The 17,053-nt window shown below is 45.7% G+C and overlaps 1 non-coding gene across 1 annotated transcript; it reads right to left on the minus strand.

The window, feature by feature from the left end:
• Nucleotides 1-12,592: 12,592 nt before the first annotated feature.
• TRNAR-UCU (transfer RNA arginine (anticodon UCU)) lies at nucleotides 12,593-12,681 on the minus strand. The gene is given in 2 exon segments: nucleotides 12,593-12,628; nucleotides 12,645-12,681. It is a non-coding gene; the product is annotated as a tRNA-Arg (tRNA).
• Between the last annotated feature and the right edge of the window lie 4,372 nt (nucleotides 12,682-17,053).

Genomic DNA, 17,053 nt, shown 5'->3' on the forward strand with positions numbered 1-17,053 from the left:
GGAAACGCATTATGGTTGTGACTCCTGTACCAGCCTTAGAGGCAGCTACTAAAGCTAGCATTCCGAATGCAAAAGCTTTACATCCAAGATGGATACAATGGGTTAATTTTTTTGCTGCAACTGATGTTGAATATGTTTTTGATCCTTATTTGAAAACACAAGCATTCCTGCAATACGAACACGAAATTCCTCTGCCTACTGAAATTCTCCCTCTTGACCAGTACGAATTTATAATTTATACTGACGGATCTGCACAACCCGCTACGGAGAGTAAACAAGCTTACAGTGCAGCATGCGCGATCGTTAAAGGTCGTATGCGTGATGGCAAATTCAGACCAATGGTCACAAAAACGCAATCTCTAGGAGATCGTACAGCTCAGCTAGCTGAACTACAAGCATTCAAGATGGCACTTGAAAATACAGATTGCAAATTACCCACCCTCATAGTGTGCGATTCCTTTTACTGTGTTCAATCTTACAATTAATATTTACAGAATTGGCTTCAAAATGGTTTCAAAGTTGCATAAAATGCTTTGGGAACAAGTAGTTCAGTTGCGAAACGGACTGCAAACACTCATGTGATTCACACGCTGAGTCATCAACGTGATGGCGTTCACATTGAAGGGAATTCATTAGCTGATGAAGCCGTGAAAGGGGCTGTGCAAACGGCTTCCGTAGCTGCAATCACTCATTCAAAAACGAAAATAGACAGTGAAATAATGCTGGCTGTCAATGCTTCAAGTAAAGGAAGCGGTGCAGCGTTACCTAAAAAGTTTCCACTCAAATACTCATATATAATTGATGCAAACAGCGTTCCATTTGCTCGAATCCCTGGAGTGGGGAATAGGGTAATACCAAACATGGAACGAAGAGCAGCTTTGATTTATGAAGCACATCTGGGAGAGGGTCTGACACATCAGGGATCTCTAAAACAATTTTAGAGCTAAAAGAGATGTACTGGTGGCCAGGAATGAATACACTGATTCACACTTTTATCAATGAATGCATAGACTGCAATAGAGATCGCAGTACAGAACGCCACCAGGCACCTGTCTATAACGTAGCCAGCCCAGTACAGACACTATTGTTAGACAGCATTAGACTATCTACATGCAGCCATCCCTGTGGACGAATGCAGTCCCAGAAATCAAGGTTCCTATGGATGTGTCCTCAGCGCTCGGCTGACGCTCGACCTGTTATTAAAGATATGCGGGTCTTTATCGGCACATACGCAATTGGCACACTACATTCTGACCAGGGTCCTGTGTTTAGCTCTCGAGCTTACAAGGAAGCCATGGCCAGTTTGGGCGTAGCATTGCGGTATTCTTCTCCTTTCTATCCTGAGTGAAATTCTGTTGTGGAAAGAAAAAACCGGTACATAAAGTAGTCTATAACAGCTAGGGTATTAGGTTCGGGTGATGGGTGGGTCAAACACCTTTATGGGGTCCAGCACGCACTTAACAACTTGCCAAGAAGTTCTCTAGAGGGTGTCACTCCATATGAAGTTCTATTTGGAACTAGAATGTTGGTATCGGACCTTGATATGCAAGGCACAGTGATGGAAAATAAGAAATTTGATATCAAAGATCGTTTGGCTGTTTTACAGGACTTTAAAAAACTGAGAACGAAACAAAGCAACGTGCTCCTGAAGCCAACCATTACTGGGGAAAAACCGGCCGTCCCAGCAAGGCCTGTCTGGATCCCAAAGCTTGGTGATCTAGTCAGAGAAAAGATGGCGGACAAGAAGGAATTTGGGCCTTCTTACAGACAACCAGTACCTGTCCTAGCAATCCACGGATCAAGAACAGTACTTTTGCCGCCCCTTGCTGGTAAAAAGGAGAAAAGATTTGTGTCCATCGACCTGATCAAACCACACTATGTGGCCGATACTAAGCAGTAGGCCAAGTGGACTCCGACAATGTAGCAGGCGCACTCCACTAGCTACAATCCAAGAGGTTCAAACTGAGAGACTCATCACCTTTGAAGATTCTGCAGTGAAAAATGAAGGACTAAGCAACAGAGCTATGGAACTCTTCCCTCTTAAAACCCAAATAACAGCTCGTCCTGATACACATGTCTACAACGAAGTAACAAGTGATCAACTGGTTCCAGCGATTTCATCGAATCCTGATGCAATTCAAACCATTGAAAGAACTGCCTCTGGCTATTTCATGAACTTTGATACGTTTTCTGAGGATCCTAGCGAACCTGAAACGACGCGAGCACAAAGAGCTTTCAAAGAACAAGCAACAGACTTTTTTCATCTCATGAAAAAAACGTATCTGGTTTCACCATGAATTGAACTATGGATTGTTTTGGGAATATTATTCTTTCTACTATGGTTAGCTCTGGTAATGACTCTGAGTATGCTGATAAGTGGAAGATATATTCAAATGGACACAGCAAGTAAAAGAGTGAACTTACTTCTCCAGCCACACAAATCATCCCATCGTGAAGCAAGAGACTTGTCAGCAGTGAACATCACAGCCGTTCCTATACATGATGGTTTAGTTTGGGACCAAACTGAATGTGACATTTTTGGCCCATCGGAACTTTTGAAGATTCCACATATATTTAAGATTTCATTGAGTGACTTTATTACCTCTAGTACCTTTTCTGATGATTGGGACTTTGAGACAGTTAATACATTGATGTCTGATCTAGAGATGTCTACAGTATTCACAGATCATGAATATTTAGAGGGTTCATCAGACTATGAACAAATGTATTGTCATAACCACTATGGTCATTATTTCTTGCATAAATCTGCAACAGCTAGAAATGTATTATGTATAACCAATGGGAACATTGTCCTACACCTCCAAAGGGTAGTTCAAAAACGTTTGCAATGAAATTTCCATATTTTTCAGACTACAATTTGTCTAATCCAGAAACGTTTTACTTTAAAAATGTGAATAAGACAGGAACGAAAAATATGTTAACCAATTAAACAGATTTATTCTGCAGCCTTTATTGCCCAACTGTCTAGACAGGGTTTCGACTTTTGGAAAGACAACATTGAGACAAAATCTGTCTGGGGTACAAAGGATTGGCAAGTACAGGGGGTAGAAGCTTTGTTTAGAGCCTGTATCATCCCTGAGCAAATTATGTTTTTGAATGACACAGTCCAACAAACGTCTTGCCTTGGATTAGCCCAAATGAAAGACATGAACACACCGACCATACCTATACCTGCGAGTAATAGCACCACACAGGGGGAGGTCGACGTACATAATATTTTGCATCACAACAGATCAGATCCAGAGTGGAAAAAATGGTTGCTCTGGCCCACAGACACGAATAACTGTCAAGATTGATTCCTGAACAAAACACAGGGTTTCACTATCAATAGGCCAGACCCACGCTATGTTCAAAGACAGCATCCAGAGGTAGTAACAACATAAAGTGTCGGGAAACTTTGCCTTGATTGGCTACAGAAAGCTAAACTGAAGGATGTAAAACAACACTTAACTTTACTTCAAGAAGGCGCAGACCTTAGGGAATTCTTGCTAGGACCAAGAAAACTGCGTCAAAAACGTTTCATATATGCCGGTATCTACGCTGCTTATAATAAAGTATGGAAGGTTACCCAAGCAGAGACTGCCAAACGAATACGAGAAATTGATTGTATTAATTTAGAGAAAACTCTCTCTGTAGTAGACAATGGGTTAACGACTCTGTCGTCCAGAATATATTTATTGGACAGCATTGTGTTTTCTGTCATAGACATCATGGAACAAGACTTGGTCATGTTGCAACATGGTCAGTCTCAGCTACGTTCTATCATGCTTTGGGCTGGATGCTACAAAACTTGCATGCAGGCTAATGCGCCTTGGCGTTTAATCAACACTACGTCACTTTTTTCAGAATTCAATCTCACTGGTAAACAGATCAAACTGGCACAAAGGGTAGCAGACTACACTATGCTGAGCATTGAAAACTGGAAAAATTACAAACTGCCCTGTACATTGCTCAGAAATGTTAGGTCGTATCTTAACATGTCTGATACGAGCGGTATTATACATATATTTAAGAACGTATGTGCAGGACTGTTAGCACCTTTTCAAGCAGTCCTCGGCATATTTCCAAACTTCGTGCACTCTGTGTTTGGCGGACTGCCACTCCTTTTAGCACTCGTTGCAGGGATCCTATTTTTGCTCCTACAGCCACAATATGGCAAGTCAAATCACCAGCGACACCCAATTCGCCATGGAGAGGGCTTTATTGGAGATTAAGTGTTGTGAGCGCATCGTCCACATTTTGGGTTTACCTCGTCTACGAGAATTAAACACCACATGGTTTCTGTCATTAAGACCAATCTGGAAAGAGTGCATCGTACCTGTTCTACGCTGCCTGCTCTGCGGTGAAGAATGCGTGCTAGACATCTGTCTAACACTCCCATCAGTCATGCCTACGGATATCGATACTCTGCTGGACCCGGTAACGGCCCATGCTCTGTGTTGTCCCCAGCGGCTGCCAATCCTGATGACAGCGTTCATTGAGATCTCACAGACGCAAATTGCTACTGTTGAGGTACGAGAAGAAACATCAGGCACGCAGGTAACATTCAATTCGAACATTGCTGATGCAACCAATGCTGAAGGCGATAGTTCACATCTATGTGCAGTTAATCTTCTAAACAAGGTATTCCAACTTTCACCTACAACGGTAGACGACTTTTGTCTACAGGATAAGAAGATTTCATGTTTTCTCCAGACCCACACACTGACTTTTGATTCAGGCACACAGTGTTCCGTTGAGACTCTGAATTTGCCCTTCATTCTTTTCAGACAAGGGACTAACTTTGGAACTTTTTTCCTATGATTATTTTATTTATTTTTCAAATTTGTATTTTTTCATTTTTTGGCACAGTAATCTGCTTATAGTAGAACTATTCATGTGAACAGAATTCTTTGAAAATCTTCCAGGGACATTATGCCACTTTGTCATATCAACAATTGATTTGTGGTAACCTGATATGAAATGGTTTCGGACCCTTTTCTTCTGTATTAATGAGCCATTTCATCATGTGTATATATTTCTGGTTCATTCTTTTTAGCATTTTCAATGCACACATATGCTTAGAATGAAATATTGCTTTTAATATGTACAGCACCTTATGCATAGCAATGGTTTTGTAATGCATTTTTAGGACATAAGTTTTTAGATATGTTTTAGCATGTTTTAGGTAGTCATGCGATACTCTCGTTTAGATATGTTTAGTATGTTTGGGATTTAGTAATGTCGTTCATACGATACTGGAGTGGGTGTTGTGTGTAGATTTAGATCCCGTATATAGGTATCCCGATTTATGCCCTTATATAGGTACAATTCATATTGCTCTTATTTAGGCATAGAAAATCCAGCCCTTATTTAGGCATTGTCCATGCTAACCAAATACAGGCATGGTCTCCTACATCCGTCAATCCACGTCACAGCGAGTTCTTGGAAAACCAGACTCTTAAGCCTTTAAGAATTTCCCTTGCTTGGATATTGATTTCTCCAAGAACTCATTTGTTATGCATGAACGTCTATTCCTTAGGGGTTAATTCATGACGTTCCGATGCCCAACTTTTACGTCAATACAGGCATTCCTAAACACCTTCAAGGTATAAATATACCTGCACTTGCCCTGGCAAACCACGGTTCCGGTACAGTCCAGTTTGACTGCCTACTTGCGATTCGCCACGACAAGTTCGGTAGGAGATCGAGTTCCCGCCTGATGCACTGACCAGACGCTGTCATCCTCCTCGCAGAGAATCCAGCTCCAGTGTTTCTGACTCCCCTTGCGGGGTGTTAGATATCGAGTCCCGGAAAGAGATTCCAACCTCACACATTCTAGGGTATGGAGCAGACTAGAACTTAGAGAAACTTTTGGCAACTCCTGGCAAAACTAAAACTATAGCTAGCTATACTTTAGAAAACAGCACCTAGTTCTTACCTCGTACTACACTTAGGTTAGGTACACTGGGGTAGAACTATTTAGAAGCATCAGATGAGTATTCACATTTTAGCCTGTGTTATTTATGTATGTATTTTATGAATATATGTCATAGCTACAAACCATGCTATTGCAGGATTATTTTATCTTACTGCTAACCCTGTACGTATTGTACTTCGCATCCTGTCTTACGATTGTAGCAGTTCATATCTCTTACATGAGAAATAAGACTGTTCAATAAACTCTTTTTATTGAAACGCCTGTCTCTCTATTTCTGTGCAACTCTGTAGAAATGAAGTATGCACGATTGACTGAGTGAAACTGTTATCTATCGTTTCCATGGTTCTGAGATTGTTCCGACTCTAAGGGAAACAAAGTTGTCATGTTTATGCGGTTGTCAGAAACTAATCCCTTCTTGTATATTCGAGAAGTTTCTAGTGACCTCTGAGTTAGCTGGCGCACACAAGTAATTAAGTTTAATGTACTCGATGGAGACATACTGACCTCAGTCTTATGTCAAAACTATAGTGTATGTTATTCCAATGCGCAGAGCCTATCAGGGATATAGTAACTACACTACAACACGGACACACGCAGATAGTTTGTGGGACTGGCTATGGGCATGTGCGCCCGGCCCCTTTATTGGCAGGGTCCCATGTACAGTGACGCTTGTGCTGGATGTGTGTGTGGTGAGTGTAAGCCAGCCCGCAAGGAGTGGCTGGTGCTGGCAACAACTACATCAGTGAACGCCTTTAAAATGGAAACAGAAAACACCAGCATTACAGAGACAACTGTGAGGCATCATGGTGGTAGCCGGAGCAAGTACAGAGGTTACCCAATGAGCAAATAGAAGTGTCCATGAGCAGTGGTGCACTGAGTTAGTGGCACCTGTGGTGCTGAGCAGGGTATCTGGCAGATGATGGCATCCACGACAGGTGTGAGCAACTCTGAGAGTTTTAGCATGTTTTAGGTAGTCATGCGATACTCTCGTTTAGATATGTTTAGTATGTTTGGGATTTAGTAATGTCGTTCATACGATACTGGAGTGGGTGTTGTGTGTAGATTTAGATCCCGTATATAGGTATCCCGATTTATGCCCTTATATAGGTACAATTCATATTGCTCTTATTTAGGCATAGAAAATCCAGCCCTTATTTAGGCATTGTCCATGCTAACCAAATACAGGCATGGTCTCCTACATCCGTCAATCCACGTCACAGCGAGTTCTTGGAAAACCAGACTCTTAAGCCTTTAAGAATTTCCCTTGCTTGGATATTGATTTCTCCAAGAACTCATTTGTTATGCATGAACGTCTATTCCTTAGGGGTTAATTCATGACGTTCCGATGCCCAACTTTTACGTCAATACAGGCATTCCTAAACACCTTCAAGGTATAAATATACCTGCACTTGCCCTGGCAAACCACGGTTCCGGTACAGTCCAGTTTGACTGCCTACTTGCGATTCGCCACGACAAGTTCGGTAGGAGATCGAGTTCCCGCCTGATGCACTGACCAGACGCTGTCATCCTCCTCGCAGAGAATCCAGCTCCAGTGTTTCTGACTCCCCTTGCGGGGTGTTAGATATCGAGTCCCGGAAAGAGATTCCAACCTCACACATTCTAGGGTATGGAGCAGACTAGAACTTAGAGAAACTTTTGGCAACTCCTGGCAAAACTAAAACTATAGCTAGCTATACTTTAGAAAACAGCACCTAGTTCTTACCTCGTACTACACTTAGGTTAGGTACACTGGGGTAGAACTATTTAGAAGCATCAGATGAGTATTCACATTTTAGCCTGTGTTATTTATGTATGTATTTTATGAATATATGTCATAGCTACAAACCATGCTATTGCAGGATTATTTTATCTTACTGCTAACCCTGTACGTATTGTACTTCGCATCCTGTCTTACGATTGTAGCAGTTCATATCTCTTACATGAGAAATAAGACTGTTCAATAAACTCTTTTTATTGAAACGCCTGTCTCTCTATTTCTGTGCAACTCTGTAAAAATGAAGTATGCACGATTGACTGAGTGAAACTGTTATCTATCGTTTCCATGGTTCTGAGATTGTTCCGACTCTAAGGGAAACAAAGTTGTCATGTTTATGCGGTTGTCAGAAACTAATCCCTTCTTGTATATTCGAGAAGTTTCTAGTGACCTCTGAGTTAGCTGGCGCACACAAGTAATTAAGTTTAATGTACTCGATGGAGACATACTGACCTCAGTCTTATGTCAAAACTATAGTGTATGTTATTCCAATGCGCAGAGCCTATCAGGGATATAGTAACTACACTACAACACGGACACACGCAGATAGTTTGTGGGACTGGCTATGGGCATGTGCGCCCGGCCCCTTTATTGGCAGGGTCCCATGTACAGTGACGCTTGTGCTGGATGTGTGTGTGGTGAGTGTAAGCCAGCCCGCAAGGAGTGGCTGGTGCTGGCAACAACTACATCAGTGAACGCCTTTAAAATGGAAACAGAAAACACCAGCATTACAGAGACAACTGTGAGGCATCATGGTGGTAGCCGGAGCAAGTACAGAGGTTACCCAATGAGCAAATAGAAGTGTCCATGAGCAGTGGTGCACTGAGTTAGTGGCACCTGTGGTGCTGAGCAGGGTATCTGGCAGATGATGGCATCCACGACAGGTGTGAGCAACTCTGAGAGTCTGGCAGTAAGACACTTTTGATTCTGGCAGTAGGTGTTTGGAGGTGGTCCTGGCGGTGGTGGCGTGTGCCTCCTGCGGTGATGCGACGTCCGGGCCGGTCAGGACTCGATTTGATGTGTGAGCCCTGGTGGACCGCAGTTGAGGCCAGAGGCAGCGGACAGTGCGGGGCAACATACACATGGCGTTGATGACCCAAGGCCATCGTCTCAGAGGCCATCCAATATCTCAGCAGACAGGGTCCCTGACTTGAGCTGCACAGAGTTAGTTGCCCCGGATGCACTGCGGCCGGCACAGGCACACCGCCATGGGACAGTGACTTGCATTGCAGTGAGAAAGGGCCACGCAAGCTGAGCGGGTCCTCATCGATGTCCAAGGTGAATGTGGCGGAGAGTTGCAGGGGACAGTGGAAGGTGTCCTCCAGGGCATGATGCAGAGGGTAGAAGCCGTCCGGAAGAGGAAAATGGAGGAGTGGAATGCTACTGCCTCGTTTTTGCCACCAAGTCAGTATCACCGACATGATGATGACGACAACCCCCAGTCCATAGACTCAGTCGCCACCAAAGTTCAACCAGAAAGTGTCCATGGATGTCGGGGAACAGACTTAGTGGCACCTGAGCTGAAAGGGGATGCAGTCTGCGATGAGGCCTGTACAATGATATCAAATCTGCCATTAATGAATCAAGACTGAGTTCTGAAAGTGTGACCTACTCGACCGCAGTGTAGGCCCAAGGCAGCGGTCAGCGTGGGCCAACCGCTGTTCAGCGAGCTCCTCCTGAAACTCTAACACACGACGTTGAAATGGCATGTGGGGGGTGACTTGTGGTTGACGGATGTAGAAGCACCAGAGCTGAGCGGGTGTTCAGGCAGCGACGATGCAGTGTTCGACCTGGTATGGACTGGATTGGATTGGTGTGAGGCCTGCTGGACCGCAGTGTAGGCCGAAGGCGTAGTCATCAAGGGCTCACAGACATGTGTGGTTGGGATGCTAAGCACAGACTTGGTGGCACCACATCGAAGGGAGTATAGTGATTTAAACTCTGCATTAATGTGTGTACTCAGATATTGTATAATTAAGACTCAGTCCCAAATGTGTGACCTACTCGACTGCAGTGTAGGCCGGAGGCAGGGGTCAGCAGGGGCCCACAAGCATGTGTCGTCGGCTTGCGATGCACAGAGTTAGTGACACCAGGGCAGTTGTTGGCAGTGCTCGGTCACCTCCATTGAGATGATCCTTTTCTCATCCAGACTGAAACGCGTCTTCCGCTTACACCTCTCCTGGCGTGCAATGATATGAACTCTGCCATGAGGAAATCAAGACTCAGTTCCAAATGTGTGACCTACTTGAGTGCAGTGTGGGCCGAGGGCAGTAGTCCGTGAGGGCCCACAGACACTTGTGGTTGGAATATGCACAGACTTGGTGGCACCACATCGAAGGGAGTATAGTGACATAAAATCAGCCAAAAATATGTACTCTGCCACTGTGTCATCAAGACTCAGTTCCAAATGTGTGACCTACTTGTCCGCTGTGTATGCCGGTGGAGTATGTCAACGAGAAAAGAGGACTGAGGACCTTGCTCATGGAGGCCGTGATGGTCTGAGCAGGCTGGACAAGCGGGCAAGATGGGTTCGGGGACCAGCGGCCCGGGGTACAGCAGGCGCACAGGATCGCAGGCAACTCCACTCACCACGACGGCGTCGGCCTCGTGGCAGGGTGAGAGGCGCCGCTCTGGCAGAGACATTGGTCATTCCGGAAGAGAACCACGCCCAGGGCTATGTGCTTTTTATTCACACCCCTACGCTGGCCGGGCGTACACCGTGCCAGCCCACTCCGCGCATGCTTACAGGGGGGGACGTAACAAGCTACATTCCTGCGATCTTCCCCCCTGGCTGGGGTGACATGGTTGCGTCCACTGTCCACTACACTCCATACACCAGCAGTGTATGTCGACATGGATATGGGTGTGGTCTGCATACTGCAGTCTGGCCATCATCTCCATGCCACACTTGGCATTGTGTACATTCTCATTCATGGGTCACTTGCCTCCTTCCCACATGCCTGGTTCCCACCTCTCCCCACAATCTGCTATTGTGTGGCTGATGTGCCATGCTGTTGAAAGCTCATGTACATGGCTAGCCCAGGTTGCCACAGTGAGTTGTGCTGTCGTGTCTGGTGGGTGGGCATGTTGTTGGGCATGTTGTATGTGAGTTTGTAACATGTGCATTCCCAGTGTTGTGAGTTGCATGGTTGTGGAGTTGAGGTGTGTGGTGTGTTCATTTGGTACTTACCAACGAGCAGTGCATTTCCATGGGTGCCATCCTGGTAGCGCTGGTTGATGGTGGACTGTCGGTAGAAGTGGAATCATGCACACTGCCTGGGTAGTTGGCGACAACGTTGGTGGCGATTCCCCGTTGGTCAACTGTTGCCTGCACATTGATGGAATGCGTGTGTTTTCCGTTGAGGTAATTGTGTGCAGTGTCACCAGGGGGCACAAGTAGGACATGTGTGCTGTCGATTGCCCCCAACACGTGCGTGAATCCAGCTATGACGTTTAGTCCTTGCTTGGTCTCCAGCTGTTCCTGCGCATTGTGGGGGACGTATAGGTACTGGGATACCAGGTTGATGATGGCATCCAGGACAAGTGTGAGGGACTTGGATGGGGCTGGCTTTGAGACTCATCCGACTCTGACGGTTGTTGGTTGGGTGCTACCAGAGGCCAACAGGTGCAGCACAGCCAGCAGCTTTGTCTGAGATGGGATGTTGGTTGTCCGCTGTGTTGGTGCTGTCAGCCTGTTGGGCGATGATGGTCAGGATGCGTAGGATAGTTGGCCTTCTGAGCCTGAAGTGGACAATGACATTCTCTGGTGTTGGGTCTGTGAGGTTGATGTGTTTTCTGAGGGTCCGCTGTCTAGGTCTGTGCTGCCTCTGTGGTGGTCCGGGGGGGGGGGCAGGGGGTACGGGGGTGGCGGTCCTGGGTGTGGTGGCGGTGGGTGTTGTGGCCCTGTTGGGGCTCCGAGCTGCATGAGCAGTGGCTCCATGGCATCTGTTGGTCTTCAAATGTGGCTGTGGTATGGGCTTCCTTTTCTGGTGCCGGTTGTCGTCTGACTTTGCACCAGGTCAGAGAAGGTGGGAATTTCCTGCTGCTAACGCGCCTTATCGCATGTTTTGTGATCTTATCGCCGATCTGGCTGGTCGTTGAGAATGTTGAGGTGTGGTGTTGTCGCAGCTTTTTTTCTCGGGAACGTCTACTCTGCATCTCATTAGCGATAGATTCCGGGGTCATCTGTGGTGATGTTTTTTGAGGATGCTATTGCCGGAAAACTGGTGGTATCGGCTGTTTGCACCAGCTTGTGAATGGGGCGATAAATTTACTGCGACTTTGGCTGCGATAAAGTGCCGATAACTCGGCGATAGGTCCTTGAGAATAGGGCCCTGTGTTTTCCAAAAAATAAAGCTTAAACACCAAGGGGCTTATTTACAAGACCCTTACGCCACCCGTACGTCACTTTTCCCATGTTAAAAATGACTCAAAAGTGGCGCAAGGTGCTTATAAATAAGCCCCCACGTACTTTGAAACGTTTTAAACTTTGGGCATAAGTTGTGCTAATACAGTCCAAAGTTTCAATTCCGTCTCCACGATTTGATTACTCAGATGATAAGGTGAATTATTTGGCAAACTATATACATTTTAGATTTAACAGACGAGGCATCAACTATACTTAAATAAAGCAATTCTCTAAACCGCCAGAAGGTGTCAGTGCCGGACTCAAAATTCATAGTTGCTCAAAATCATCGCGGTGTGTCATGTTTCAAAGGGGGCGTAAAACGGGTAAGAGCAAGTCGGGTATTTGCTCTTGTAAGTGTCAGTTTGCGGTGGTAGTTTACAGTGTTAAATGGTATGCGTGGGTCCGAGACGTAAGACAGAATATTGTAATATAGGTATTTATACTTTCTTTAAAACTTACCATAAAAATGCGACTCTGGTGGGACTCGAACCCACAACCTTTGAATGTCTCCATTAATTCCCTAGAAGTCCAATGCGCTATCCATTGCGCCACAGAGCCATCTGTTGAGGAGGGATGGCAGAAGTCATTATGAATGAGCTGATACCCAGTGTGTGGCCAGTATCTGCCCGAATAGCGAAAGCTATCCACAGTTTTCAGTTCTCTCCCGGTGCATGAATAATTCGTAAATCATGTTCTCTGTTCATCCTCAGACATATCTCAAGAAAGTCTGTACGCTTTACAGGAAAGAACACTACAACGGAATGGGGTATGGGGAGAACTATCTCCCTTATATATGGACAGAAAAATACTCTTTAAATGCGGGAGTTTATTTGCTTCCGTTCGTTCCCTCGTGTGTTCTGAAAGTGGTACTGAATAAGCGAAAACCAACTGCGCGCGCTCTCTCTCACAAACATACATACACACCACTGACTCACGCGCACACTCATGCATTTCTCGTTCTCTTTTCTACACATTTACTTTTCACACTTTTTCCTCTTATACTGTCCATACGTTCTCTCTCTCTTTTTACTTTTTTCACATTATCTCTCCTGCTACTTTTCCTTTGGCGACGCTTTCTCCCCTGTCCTTTCCAGGCTTTCTATCCCCTTTACCACTGCCTACTTCTTTCTCTCTAACACCCAGCCCCCACCCCATATCCCACTCCCTTCCCTCAGCAAATCCCAAATTCCAAAATGTCCATTAAGGTGATTTAACAAGGAGCCAGCATTCAAAATGACCTCGGAGGTCAAAGGCGAAAGTCTCAGAGAACCCCTCGGCCAATTAGCTGAGTCTCAGAGGACCTCCGATTTAAGAAAGAATAATATGCTGGTTCAAGTGTTAAATTTTCTGAAACGTTTAGTTTGTCAGGACGTCTTAGTTGAACAAACCAGTTAGAAAACAAAGACATTAAGGCCAATTAGTTTGCTTCTTGGGTGGGTTTTGTCCTGCAAATCTATGCACCGATTCAATTTTTTTTCGAGCTTCTGAAAAATGTGTGATACAATTTATGGAGACACAATTTTATGAAAATCTGTTATTCCAGACACAATTGTTATATTTCAATCCATTCATGTCAACAGGGAAGAGGCGATTGCTGAAACAGAAGTGTTATCACCAGGCCTCCTGGAATTATGCGACGGAGAAGACCAAATTATGCGGCAGGTTGACTAAATAATGCGGTAATAAAAGGGAGATTATGCTACGTAATGTGGCACATTTTGTGATAGTACAAATGTATTATTTGTCACTTTTGCTTATACTCATGTTACCACTGCGTCGGTAAAGGTTTCACTTCACTAGCACCTGTTTAACACTCAAAAACAGCAAAAAGCCAGTGATAGATGACCAGTCTCTCTCTACGAAGGGCTTCCCACTGCATGGCAAGAAATGCTGCTGCGTTTTTAGCAACTTTTGATCCGCTTGAGCCTTGAGGTAGAAATACTTTTTTAAAGATCTGCAAATTATGCAGCAGATAATGACTTATGTGGAAAATGCGGCAAATCCGTATTTTCTGGAAAATGCTGCAGCCGCAGAATCCCATAATTCCATTTGCCCTGGTTATTACAAGCCAGTGTATGATGCAACCTACATGCCTATATTTCGTTCTTAGTCATGGGGGTCTATGGCTAGGCCTTTTTGTGTTTTCAAGCCAGTCACTGCTAAATCCCTGGTTAATGCACTGGTTGCAGCTTTAGATGCCCCCCCCCGCCCCCTTGGGTCCCCTAGCTCTCCCTATTCATCTCTATCCGCTTCCTAGTGGCTCTACTGACATGGGTAGCAGTGGGAGTTCTGTTGCATTCCAATAAGTACTGGAATTGGTATTAGGGTCCACGGGGCATATTAACAACGGCCAGCGATAATTATCGCTGGCCGTGCTTAGCGATCATTATATTGTCGCAGGCTATCTCTGGTATTTATCGCTCTGGTAGCGCGTTATTATCAACGCGTTACTCCAGGGCGATAAATATTCCAGAGATAGCGAGGTTATTGTCCTTTTGCAGGGAACATCGCTGGGTTTCCAGCGACGTTCCTCCTACACTAATGATATCACAGAGGCGTCGCTGCTCTTTAAGGATTGGTTGGCGGCGGCGGTAGAGATAGTAGCTCCTCAGAAGCTGCTTGGCTCTATGAGAGCCAAACCATCCGCGCCATGGTATAACAATGAGCTTAAGATTTTGAAGGGGGCATGTAGGAGAGCCGAGCGGTTGTGGAGAAGGGATTATAGTGTTGAGGGCAAATTACATTATAGTTCCACTCTTGTAGCTTACAGGCATGCAATAGTGGCAGCTAAAAGCGACTATTTTGCTACTAAAATTAGGAAGGCTGGCAACTCGGCCAAGGAGCTTTTCAAGACTATAACATCTCTTGCCGAACCGCCGCAGGACAACACCTACCGACCTGACCTGGAAACCTGCCAAAATCTGGCAGTATGTTTCCAGGAGAAGGTACAGACTATCTACAATGAGTTCAGCAGTATGTCCCCTAGCGCAGAGTGGAGCGAGCAGAGCCAGGAACTGGTCTCTAGGGGCTATACGGTTCTCAGAGAGTTTGCTCCGATTACGGTGGAGGAAACTCGTAGGCTGATCCTCTTAATCAATTCAGGATCACCCCTAGATCCTTGTCCGCCATCAGTTTTTCATTTGGCTGCCGATGTGATTGCAGAGGAGTTAGCTCAGCTAATTAACATAGCAATGCAGTCCGGTTGCTATCCCGCTAGCTGGAAGAGGGCAATAATCAAGCCACTGCTAAAAAAAACTACACTAGACCCCCTTGGCCTAAAAAAGTATCGGCCCATTGCCGCGTTGCCCATGGCGGCCAAGATTCTGGAGAAGGAGCTAAATCGCTCCTTGACGGCATATTTGGTGTCCCACGATCTACTCGACTCTTCTCAGCATGGTTTCCGCGCCCAGCACTCCACGGAGTCAGCACTTTTGATGGCAGCGGAAAATGTTCGTACCATAGTTGATGGAGGAGGGCAGGCAGTCCTGGTGATGTTAGATCTCTCGGCTGCCTTCGATACCGTTAACCATAAGATGCTGATTCGAAGGCTCCAGGAGTTTGGTGTCCAGGGAACGGCTTTGGCCCTACTAGCCTCTTTCTTGGAGGGTAGGGAGCAGAGTCTGTCATGGGATGGTCTACAGTCCGACCCGTTTCACCCACCATGTGGAGTGCCACAGGGCTCTGCTTTATCGCCCACGCTCTTTAACATCTATGTAGCCCCTTTGGCCAGGCTCATTAGGGCGCATGGTTTCACTATCATCTCCTATTCTGATGATTCCCAGCTCATTGTGTCTGCTGGTGAAGAAGCAAAGGACATGGCTACTAAGTTCCATAGCTGCATGTCTCAAATCATGAGATGGATGCAAGAAAATTGTCTGAAAATCAATACGGAGAAAACCGAGATAATAGAGTTTGGCCGGGGACACGTGTGGAATAACTCTTGGTGGCCGGCAGACGCCGGCGAATGCCCCTGCCCCGTATCTAAGGTCAAGAACTTGGGAGTGGTGTTTGACAATCCGCTCAATTTTTCTGCCCATTTCAGTAATCTTGCCTCCTCTTGCTCTTATCTAGTCAGGACGTTGCGGAAGATCTTCCCTTTTATCGAACCTGATCTGCGCAGGAATGTGGTGGTGGCCCTAGTCCTGTCCAGAATGGACTATTGTAATGGACTACTACTAGGAATTAATAAGACCTTGATGAGGAGATTGCAGGTTCTGCAGAATGCGGCAGCCAGACTCCTGCTAGACGTTCCTAGAGATCAGTCTGTCGCCGAGGGAATCAAGGCACTGCACTGGCTCCCAGTCCAGCAGCGTATAGATTTTAAGGCCCTATGCCTAGTACACAAGGCTGTGTTTGGGGGGGGGAGCCAAGGAGGTTCAGAAGCTTTTTACTCCCTATTCCCCGGGTCGAACACTTAGGTCCTCTTCTCGATGCCTTCTTAAGCTAAACCGGGTCAGGAAAGCCAGATGGGGCGGCAGAGCCTTTTCGTTTCATGCCGCCAGTCTCTGGAATAAGCTTCCTGGCTCTCTGAAACTAACAGACAGTCATCAAATTTTCAGAAAACTGTTAAAAACACTGCTTTTTGATGTGACTAGGGCTTAAGATGGGGCTGTATCTCTCTACTTACCAGCGCCAAGACGCTTCGGCATTCGTTCGCGCTTAACAAATGGCTATCCTATAATCCATGCCTAATGGTAAGTATACCTAAGTCAGCATTTTTGCAGACGTTAGTTTTTGTCGAAAACCGCGGTTTTCGCCAAAAACTAACGTCTGCAAAAATGCGTGGGCCTCCTTGTAAATATTGCGATGTGCACATCAGCGATAATTTACAAGGAGTACTGCCCAGTGACGCCCACTTTGCATCTCATTAGATATGCAAAGCGAGGTGTCGGGAAAACGGGTGCTAACATGTGCTAATGCATGTTAGCAT

This window comes from Triturus cristatus, chromosome 9 (genome assembly GCF_964204655.1).
Source record: "Triturus cristatus chromosome 9, aTriCri1.1, whole genome shotgun sequence".
NCBI classification, from domain to species: domain Eukaryota; kingdom Metazoa; phylum Chordata; class Amphibia; order Caudata; family Salamandridae; genus Triturus; species Triturus cristatus.